The 10,182-nt window shown below is 45.9% G+C and overlaps 1 long non-coding RNA gene across 1 annotated transcript; it reads left to right on the forward strand.

Moving 5' to 3' along the window:
- The first annotated feature begins 1,367 nt into the window (after window positions 1-1,367).
- LOC125397583 (uncharacterized) lies at window positions 1,368-9,939 on the forward strand. Its single transcript, XR_007231102.3, has 3 exons — window positions 1,368-1,935; window positions 7,855-8,038; window positions 9,652-9,939. It is a non-coding gene; the product is annotated as an uncharacterized LOC125397583 (long non-coding RNA).
- Window positions 9,940-10,182: the final 243 nt, after the last annotated feature.

Below are 10,182 nucleotides of genomic sequence, written 5' to 3' on the forward strand. Positions count from 1 at the left end.
TCCGTGAGGGTGCTGTGGCATGCACACTTTCAAGAGTGTGTACACACAGCACACAGAGACCACGAAATGAGTAAAGAAGTGTAATTTTTTAATGTTAAGGTATATTTCATTGCAGTTTTGATTTGGTATCTTATGAGGCTGGACAGACGTGCTTATCTCTGAGAACTTTTCGCGTCCCCTCTCCTGCCGCACATGGCTTTACCTACTTATTTTGCTGTTTTGAGCTGCTGGACACTATTGAGGAAATTGCCCTTTGTCGATGGCAATATTGGAAGTTTTCCAGCTTTTCTCTTACATCCTACTTTCTCCATTAAGTTCATACAGAAGTCTTTTGTGGTTTAATGCCATTGAGTTTATCTTTTCATTCTTAGCATGGGGCAAAAGAAACTGTTCCATCACTCTCTAGAGCTCAGTGAAGTTGACTCAATGAAGTAAACTGACTGCAAACAGCAGAAAAGCCTCCGATGCTTCTGCGCAGAGGACCAGAAAGGCAAGTTTGCCTTCGCTAATGATGCTGGGGAGAGTGGGGTTGATCCCAAGTGACATCCTGTGACTACGTCTGCTGGGTCATCTTTGGTTTTCCAAAAGAGGAAGCAGTCTCCTGAGAAAATGGGATTCCCAGGAAGGGAGTGCAGGCTTCATCACGGACAATCCCTTCCAAAGACGGGGAAACTGGCCACAAGCCTTCCCCACAGTGCAGTGGAGAAGGAAAGACAAGATCTCACAGGACAGGAGGGCAGCAGCCGAGCCTCAGTTAGACATGGGCTTCTGGGAAGTTTGGCATTTAGGTAACGTGTTTCCTGAAAGTGTGAAAATATCCCCTAACATTTTCTGCTTGAAGATTATTTGAAGTGCAGTATGTAAACCCATCTTTCTCTAGTTGGCAGTCAGTAGTTTTGACCCCATGACTAGGCTGGAAACCTAAGAATTATGTATCTTCAGGATCTTTTATTTTATAATATGAAGCTGTTATTAATGTACCAGGCAGAGCTTTGCGGGGAGGGGTGCAACGGCGGCTCCATGAGAGATGGATTTGCTTCTAGTTCACATGGCTATTAGCAGGATTCATTCATTCATTGTAAATTGCCAGAGTGAGGGTCTCAGCTCCTAGCTGTCTCCGTGGGCCACCCTGAGTTCCTTGCCGTAAGTGTTTACTATTTGGGGAGAGGTAGAAGTAGGGGTGGCAAAAAAAAGCCCCAGGTCAACACACATGAAGTTATTTCCAAATCATATCATGACTTCCAAAGGCCCTTGGACACAACTGAGATCAAAGTGGTATTCTGGGTAAATAAGTGACAGGCTGGGTGGAGTAAAGACTAAAATTTTGAAACCCATCCCTAGGACAGAGGGCAAAAGGAAACGCCACAGCAGGGTGGCTTCTGCCTTGGTTTCTGGTTACATTGTGTGTGCTCAATTTGTTGCATGCTAGTTGTTCCTAAATATCTTAAGGGCCCTTGCTTACTATTCTGCTTCTTCTGGTGAGACTTAGAGGGGACTTGTACCTCAGGCCAAGCATGGCGGATTGGTTCAAGTGGGTACTAGGAGGGTGGGAGAGGCTGGTCACTGAGTGGAACGGCTTTCACTGCGTTCCTGGCCCTGAGACAAGAGGACAGTGAGGACTAAATCCGATGACTGGTGTCCTTGTCAGAAAGGAAGACTTTGAAACTGAGTCACACAAAGAGAAGGTAGTCCAGGAGGACGGTGGGAGACATCATGGGTCTGTGCTGTCCAACAGGAAGCTGCAAGAGGCAATGGAGGGGGCGGGGTCTCCAGCCTCCCCAGAGAATGTGTCCATAACAACCCAGGGACTTCAGATGCCTGAGCTCTGGAAGCAGGCAGGACAGACAGAAAGACTCAGTGCTGTTCACAGCTACAGGCTCTCACTCTTGTTCAGGGGCTGAGCCTGGCGCTGACACTGGATCTTCACCTCCTGGCGTAAGTAACTCAGTATTCTGGATCATGAAGATGTGATCCCATAAGGTAGAGAAAAGCCCTGAAGGTCATATTACTAACTATGTAGGTAGATTTTTTTTAACAGCCTATTTCTACATGTTTAGAACTCTAAGTTCAAAATAGTCAAGAAAATATCATTTGATGTCTCTGGTGACAGGTGCAAAGAGATTTGCTTTGGTATGGATCTTGATTTATTGATACAAATTTAAGGTCAATTTTGTTATATGTCTGTTTCTGTTCTTGATTAAAGTATTGTGTTTGTGCAGCTCATTTAAAAATGTAATGTATAATTAAGAAATATAGGTTAATAGATAATCATCTAAAATAGTCAAGCTTGTAGTCATGTTAATTAGGTTTTCTGGCTATATAGAGATACATTTCAGTTAGGTAGGTATTCTTCAAATCTTTCAGAGACCTTCAGAATATGGCATTTAGAATATTTTAAGAACTTAGGCTTGGGTCCTGAGGCTTGAGCTCAGACATCTATCAGACTTAGTGGCAAGCATCGGTACCTGCCGAGTCGTCTCAGCAGCCCTGGAGTGAACTTTAGCTTGTGCCTTTCCTTTCTAAACCAGAGTCAAGGAGAAAACACAGATGACGTCCCAAGAGCTCTGTCAACATTGGAGTGACTTCCACAGTCACTGGACTGTATCTTCTTTTTTTTTTATTTATTTATTTATTTATTTATTTATTTATTTTTTATGTATACAATATTCTGTCTGTGTGTATGTCTGCAGGCCAGAAGAGGGCACCAGACCTCATTAAAGATGAATATGAGCCACCATGTGGTTGCTGGGAATTGAACTCAGGACCTTTGGAAGAGCAGGCAATGCTCTTAACCACTGAGCCATCTCCCCAGCCCCTGGACTGTATCTTCTAACCAACTGTCACACAATGAAGATGAAACGAGGGTTTGTGGATACGTTTGATAAACATCTGTGAGATTTTAGAGTTTTGTTACATTGCTACTACAGAGAGTTTGGGTACAAATCCACTTCTTCAGTCTCCACATGTTTAATTTTGTTAAATAACTTTGGCCCACAGAGTTGTGCTCTCCTCTCCTTTAATACGAGAGAAGGAAAATAAGACAGGCACTGGGCACGGCAGCATAGATGCTTAATCCCAGGACTCAGGAGGCAGAGGCTGGTGGGTCTCTGTGAGTTCAAGGCCAGCCTGGCACAAAGCGAGAGCTTGGCAAGGCTGAAGGTGCCCCTCCGCGGCACAACGCCTGAGCAGCACGCACAAGGCCCTCGGAGTGGTTCCCAGCACTGAGAAGAAGACACACTATTACAATTAGGGCGACAGGTACATTCTTTTAAAAAGGAAGCGGGGCAGACAACAACCCCAGGACCCAGGCATCTGGGGATGGTTACAGTTTGAAATGTCTCTCACAGACACTGCGTTTACACAGTTGGCCCCCAGCTATCACATCATGTTTGGAGGCTACCGAACCTTTAAGGCATCTGGAGCCTAGATGACCAGTGAAGGGCCAGAGCGGGAGGAACCTATTTATTGGGCCACCTTCCCCACCACGATGGACTGGACCCTCAGACTCTAAGCCAAAACAAGCCCGTCTTCCCAGAAGTTGTTTTCCATTCATTTTACCACAGCAACAGCACGAGTAACTAAAAAAGGACTTGTTTGGGCTTTCGCCTAGAGGTGAAATCTGAAGCTGACTTACATATGAACGCCAGTTTAAAGATAATGATTATTAATCTTGCCAGGAAGTAATTTGAGGGACTCCAGCTAAAGCTACATACACAAGGGCTCATTCTTTCTTTCGTCCAAATTCTTGCCTGCATGTGCTTTAGAATCTGGTAGAGGCTGTGGAAAAAAGCCCATAAGGCAGGGAAGTTACTGTCATGATGGGGTCAGAATTGCGTGGGCGTGTGCTTGTGTGAGTCACTCTGATGGCCACAAAAGCGGACCACAGGGCCCACAGGAAAGGAACTGTGTGTCTGGAGCGGAGGAGGAGGGAGCAGAGACGCTAATGGAGGAAAAGCCATATGGATGATTGATTCCGCCAGCGGATCTCTGTCTGCAGCTCCAGGTCTTCTAAGCAGTCTGGCCTTTCCTCCTGCCTTGTCACGTTCTTCTGGCTACTGTCAGCATCTAGTCCTGCTGGGCTCTTAGCCACTTCCAGAGACCGAACAGAAGATGGCAGCCATGAGGAGAGGGTGCAGCTGGAAGCAGACTTTCCAGTTTAAAGAACGAGAAAGGTGCTATAAGATTGAGAATCATACGATCCTTAACTGTACGATTAAGAATTCTTAATTTTTTTATGAGAATTTCTTATTTTTTTTAGATTTATTTATTATGTATATTATTCTGCCTCCATGGTGCCTGAGGGCATCAGATCTCATTATAGATGGTTGTGAGCCACCATGTGGTTGCTGGGAATTGTACCTGGGACAGTGAAGAGCAGCCAGTGCTCTTAACCGTTGAGACATCGCTCCAGCCCCAAAATTCTTAATTCTTACAATGCTTAAAAAATAGAATTGTACACTTGTCCACCCATCTCATGGCCAGCAAAGCTCCATGACTGAAGAATATTCCAAAGACCTGCGTGGAGTGCCAAGGGTCCCCGGACATTTGAGACCTGCGTGGAGTGCCACGGGTCCCCGGGCATTTGAGACCTGCGTGGAGTGCCACGGGTCCCCAGGCATTTGAGCTCGAGTAGTGCAAACAAAGCCCTTCTCATTTTTATGAGAGCAAAGCATGCAGTGACGTTTGCCGTGAGCTTAAGCAAAGACAAGCACAGCGAGGGAATACACCTGGTGTTAGTCTCATCATCTTTGGTCATGTGAAAAGAGCCAAGAATTTTCCTCCCGGGCCTTTGCTTTTCCCACAGAGATAATGTGGATATGCCGGGGTAGTCGCTTCATGTCCTTGCTTTCACGTGCATCCACTTACCATAGTTTGTGCAGTTCTTCCTAGAAGGCCCTTGTAGGTGAGAGCATTCTGCACTCTGTCCCGTCCACAGTTCACAGTCAGTTCACAACTTCTTCCACAGGCTCTCACGCATACTCGCAGCTAATGCACACCTTCAGGGATGTGCCCCGGGCATTTCAGTACACTCAGCAATCATCACTGTTAGGAATTACACACAAAGTTCACGAGACTGCTCAAAGGCATTCGATCTGCTCAAGAGCCTGGTTGGGGCTGGAGAGATGGCTCAGCTGAGCTCATGCTGTTCTTGGAAAGCAACCACATTGAGTTCCCAGCACCTGGGTCTGGCAGCTGACAGCTGCCTGTAACTCCAGTTCCAGGGGAATCCAATGCTCTCTTCTGCCCCCTCCCTCTACATGAATACACTAACTCACATGCAAAAAAGAAAGAAAAAAATTGTCAATTAAAATAAATAATTCTAAAGCATTAAGTTTCTTTCTTAATACAAACCGACTGGGCTAAAAAGACACTGGTGGTTCGGAAGAAAACGGCCCCCAGAGGGAGCGGCACTGATAGGAGGAAGGACGTCACCGTAGCCACACCCACCATCCCTCCACTGGTCTGTGGCTTGCCGCGGACTGCTGTGTGAATCAGAAGGGAAGCATATGATATCTGAGCCGTTACACACTGTAAGGTCAATTCTCCTCGTAAGCTTTTTCTCCTGGGCGTTTTTGGGGAGGATTCTTGAAGGAACTTTAACTTTAACACGTGTACCAGATATCTTTTATTTGCCCTTCGAAGCTCACCCTCCAACCTACGCCGTAGACTTCTCAACTTTGGGACTGCCCGAGGCATGAGGAGGGAAAGAGTGTGGTGCAATCTCTCCTTTGCTTGGTTGGTTGACACAGGCCTTGTTATGTAGCCCAAGAGGGCCTCACACTCATGATCCTCCTGCCTCTGCCTCCTGAGAACTGTGATTACGGTGTGAGCCACCGCACTGTCTGGTGGTTTCCTGCTGTTTGTCCCCACTCTTCCCCTCGAGACTTGGCTAATGTGGCCCCCTCTACTCTGGACTCGTACCTCCATCCCCTGTCGTTGTCCGAGGCACCTGGAGTGTGGCATCAGTTTGCCACTGCCAGACCCAGGTAAGCACAGCGACCCTGGCAAAGACTCCAGACCCACATCTTGGTACTGTCCTTCTCAAGTGAACGCTCCTGGAGCCGTTGTCCTTGAGAGCACCCTTTGTTTCCCGTTAGCCGTCTGGAGAGTACAATATTGTTTAATTATCATGCTCACAGACAATGACAGCAAACGCTGCTATTTCCACACCCCAGTGAGTAGCTGTGCGTTTAGAGCAATCAATAGCATTCACTAGCTATAGGTCAAGGCCAATAAATGATCTCCCTCTAATGGTACCTGGAAGTTCTCAGCAGCTCCAACTTCACCTCTCCACCACCCAGACTTAGTACAAGATGCCCTCAGCCTTGCATCAGGCTCAGCCCAGTGTTCAGAGCCTTCTGTTGCTCTCCCACACCATCATGGTCAATCCATAGCTTTCTTCTTTCTCTCCTCACCTACATCATCTGACAGAGGGACTCTGTGCTCCTTTCTCTGAAGTCTCCTGCAATGGAGCCTTTCAAAACTTGACCCATCCTTTGACATCTACCCTCAACGAAGACCCCCCTCACCACCTGTATGCTATCCACCTCCCCAGGCCAGCATCAGTCTCTGTACCCACATGGGGTGTTGTACCCACTCTGCTCCCTAGCCCGCTGTTCTGTTCTTGGCTTCTGGACTGTAGTTTTCTGTATACCTGAGATTGCCTTTTATTTAGTTATTTAAAAACAGGGTCTCACTGTGTAGCTCAGGCTTATCTGTAGGATCCTTCTACCTCCTGGTTGTGGAATACTGTCTTCCAGGTATGGCATAGCCATCAATGTCTTGAAAACAAGCAACTGTGATTATTTGTGTGAGCCACACAAGGCTTCCACAAGATTGGACCCATAAGATTGCCTCATGGAAGAGAGGGTTTGCAAGGTTCACGAGGGGCTAACAAGCAATGGCTCACAGGGAACATGAGGGGCTCAAGCATGGTCTACACCAGGTCAATCCACTCCTTGAAGATATGTCCATGGTTGACAATTGCTAGGAGGGAGTGTCCTCTTCAGTGGTATAGCCACCTCTAAATTGCTCACGCTCCTGTAAGCATCTCTCACCAATGCTTCTGTAACTCCAGTTGAAGTCGTTGGTCACCAAGATGGATTTAGGAACAATTATTTCTTTGGCCTGTCATTGGTTCATGTCTCACAAGGAAGATGCTTCTCCCAAATGCTGGGATTACAGGCATGCATCCTGTCCAGGGCTGGGATTACAAGCATGCACCATGATGCCAGGGCTTGGATTATAGGCATATAACATGATGCCATGGCTGGAATTACAGGCATCCACCATGAGGCCAGGGTTGGGATTACAGGTGTGCACCATGATGCCAGGGCTAGTATTACAAGCATGCACTGTGATGTCAGGGTTGGGATTGCAGACATACAACATGATGCCAGGGTTGGGATTACAGTCATGCACCATGAAGCCAGGGATGAGATTACAGGCATGCACCATGATTTCAGGGCTGGGTTTATAGGCATGCACCCCGTCAAGGGCTGGGATTACAAGCATGCACCATGATGCCAGGGTTGGGATTACAGGCATGCACCATGATGCCAGGGCTGGGATTACAGTCATGCACCATTAGGCCAGGGTTGGGATTACAGGCATGCACCATGATGCCAGGGCTGGGATTACAGTCATGCACCATTAGGCCAGGGTTGGGATTACAGGCATGCACCATGATGTCAGGGTTGGGTTTATAGGCATGTACCACCACACAAAGGCTGGGACTGATGGTTATCACATTGACAGTCTCATTCCAGGTACTTTGTAAATGTTTGTTGAATGCAGTCTCCAGTGGTTCCAGGTTTTTATTGAAATCTCATGAATGCCCTACCATTCCCATAGGAATGAAGATAAAGAAAAGACAAGGAGAGATATCAGCGTTCCTCATTCTCATCCCTAAAGAGCCAAGGATGTGGGAGAAAAAGGCTGCTTCTTCTCTTCCAGGACCCCTACTCTCCCCACAGATAAATGAAGCTCCAGCCTTACTATGCACAACCCACCAAAAACTCCCCATGAGAGGACCTGGGTAATTCAAGTTTGTACTATTCATAAAATCTTATTTAAATGATTTTGCTTTGCTTCTATTACTAGTAAAATTTTCATAAGTACATTTCCATGACTAATAGATAATATTTCACAAAACAGGGTTCAATTATTCCTTAGAAATGTTGATCCACAATTCGAAACAGAGAATAAATGAGTCCAAGTCCAAGACTGCTTTAAAGACTCTGGCATTCCTGTCTCCATAGCACAGCATCCCATGTACACTGATGCTCCACAGCTTATTCACAGCAGAACTTGGGTGGCTCTCTCTCAGTTAGCATCCCTAAAAGGGAGAAACAGTATGTATCACATGGGATTGTGTGGGGATCAACTCAGCATGCAGGAAGTATCTAGAACAGTGCTGGACCCATCATACCGGCATTAGGATGTAAGCTGTTTCTTTAGAGTACTTTCCACAGTATTTGTTTGCATATACACGATGGTCATCACTGAAGATCAGAATTATTAATTTAGTCCATCAGGCTAGTCACACCTTCCAGGCTGGTCATTGTTGTTGTCAGCATTCTATTCCTGTAAGGAGACACCAGGACCACGGCAACTCTTATAAAAGAAAGCATTTAATTGTGGGCTTGCTTTTTTTGTTTTGTTTTGGTTTTTGGTTTTCTGAGACAGGGTTTCTCTGTGTAGGTTTGTGTCTTGGAACTAGCTCTTGTGGACCAGGCTGGCCTCAAACTCACAGAGATCCATCTGCCTCTGCCTCCCGAGTGATGGGATTAAAGGCATGTGCCACCACTACCTAGCAAGAGGTTTAGATCTTTATCATCATGGTGGGCAGCATGAAACAGTTGGAAATATGTCATATGCAGGCAGACATGGTACTGGAGAAGTAGCTGAGAGTTCTCCATCCTGATCCAGAGAGAGAGAGAGAGAGAGAGAGAGAGAGAGAGAGACTGGGTCTGGCATGAACTTTTGAAACTTCAAGACCCACCCCCAGTGACATATCTCCGCCTTCCTACAAGGCCACAACTCATAATCCTTCTAATCTTTTCAGACAGTGCCACTCCTTAGCTGACTAAGCATTCAAATATGTGAACTTATGGGTGCTGTTCTTATTGTAATCACCACAGTCATTTAAAATATTTTATAATTTTATTAAATGTTCAAGAGCTGCCAGGCAGTGGTGGTGCACACCTCTAATCCCAGCACTTGGGAGGCAGGGGCAGGTGGCTTTCTGTGAGTTTGAGGCCAGCCTTGGTCTACAGAGCTGGTTCCAGGACAGTCAGAGCTGTTACACAGAGAAATCTTGTTTAAAAAAAAGAAAGAAAGAAAGAAAGAAAGAAAGAAAGAAAGAAAGGAAGGAAGGAAGGAAGGAAGGAAGGAAGGAAGGAAGGAAGGAAGAAAGAAAGAAAGAAAGAAAGAAAGAAAGAAAGAAAGAAAGAAAGGAAAGGTTCAAGCTCTTAGAATTATTCTCTGATGACCAGGTCATCAGGAGTGAGTCCTATCTGGATTCTCTAAACTCCTTTCCTGGTTGCCCAAGCTTGTGTCCCAGGGGCTTCTGCAGTGGTTGCAATCTTTGCTGCACGTATGTTGCATCTGTTTGTTCTTCTGGCTCAAGAAAACTTTCACGTTTTCCAGAACTCCAGCTCCTGCACCTATGGCTCCGGGAACAGAGAAGAGGGCAGAAAGACTGTAAGAGGCAGAGTATGAAGAAATGTGCTGTGAGACTGCCTGTCTGAGAAAGAGCTGCATGAACAAGAAGGGAAACAATGACAACATCAACTCACAGGCTAAGAAGGAAAGGGAAATACTACAGGCAGCTAATGACTGCTGAGAGGGAGAAATAGCCTCTCCCACAAATGAACCCTTATTATCCACTACAAGGTGGTCAGCCCCAGAACCAAATATACAAAAATTGACTGGGTAGGTTGTAGTGTGTGTGTGTGTTTGTGTGTGTGTGTGTGTGTCAATAATAATAAAAGAAGTCATCAATTTGAGAATAGGTAGAGAGACACGGTAGGGGTCAAAGAGATGAACATTGGAGCGCCTAGAGGAAAGAAAGAAAAGGGGAGGCATGCTGCAATTATATTTTAACTTAAAATGCTAATTAATTAAGATTCTATTTAAAATTTTAAAGATGTTCTCTAATAGCAGTGCATGCTATAAAGA

This window comes from Myodes glareolus, chromosome 12 (assembly GCF_982192425.1).
Source record: "Myodes glareolus chromosome 12, mMyoGla1.1, whole genome shotgun sequence".
Lineage (NCBI taxonomy): Eukaryota > Metazoa > Chordata > Mammalia > Rodentia > Cricetidae > Myodes > Myodes glareolus.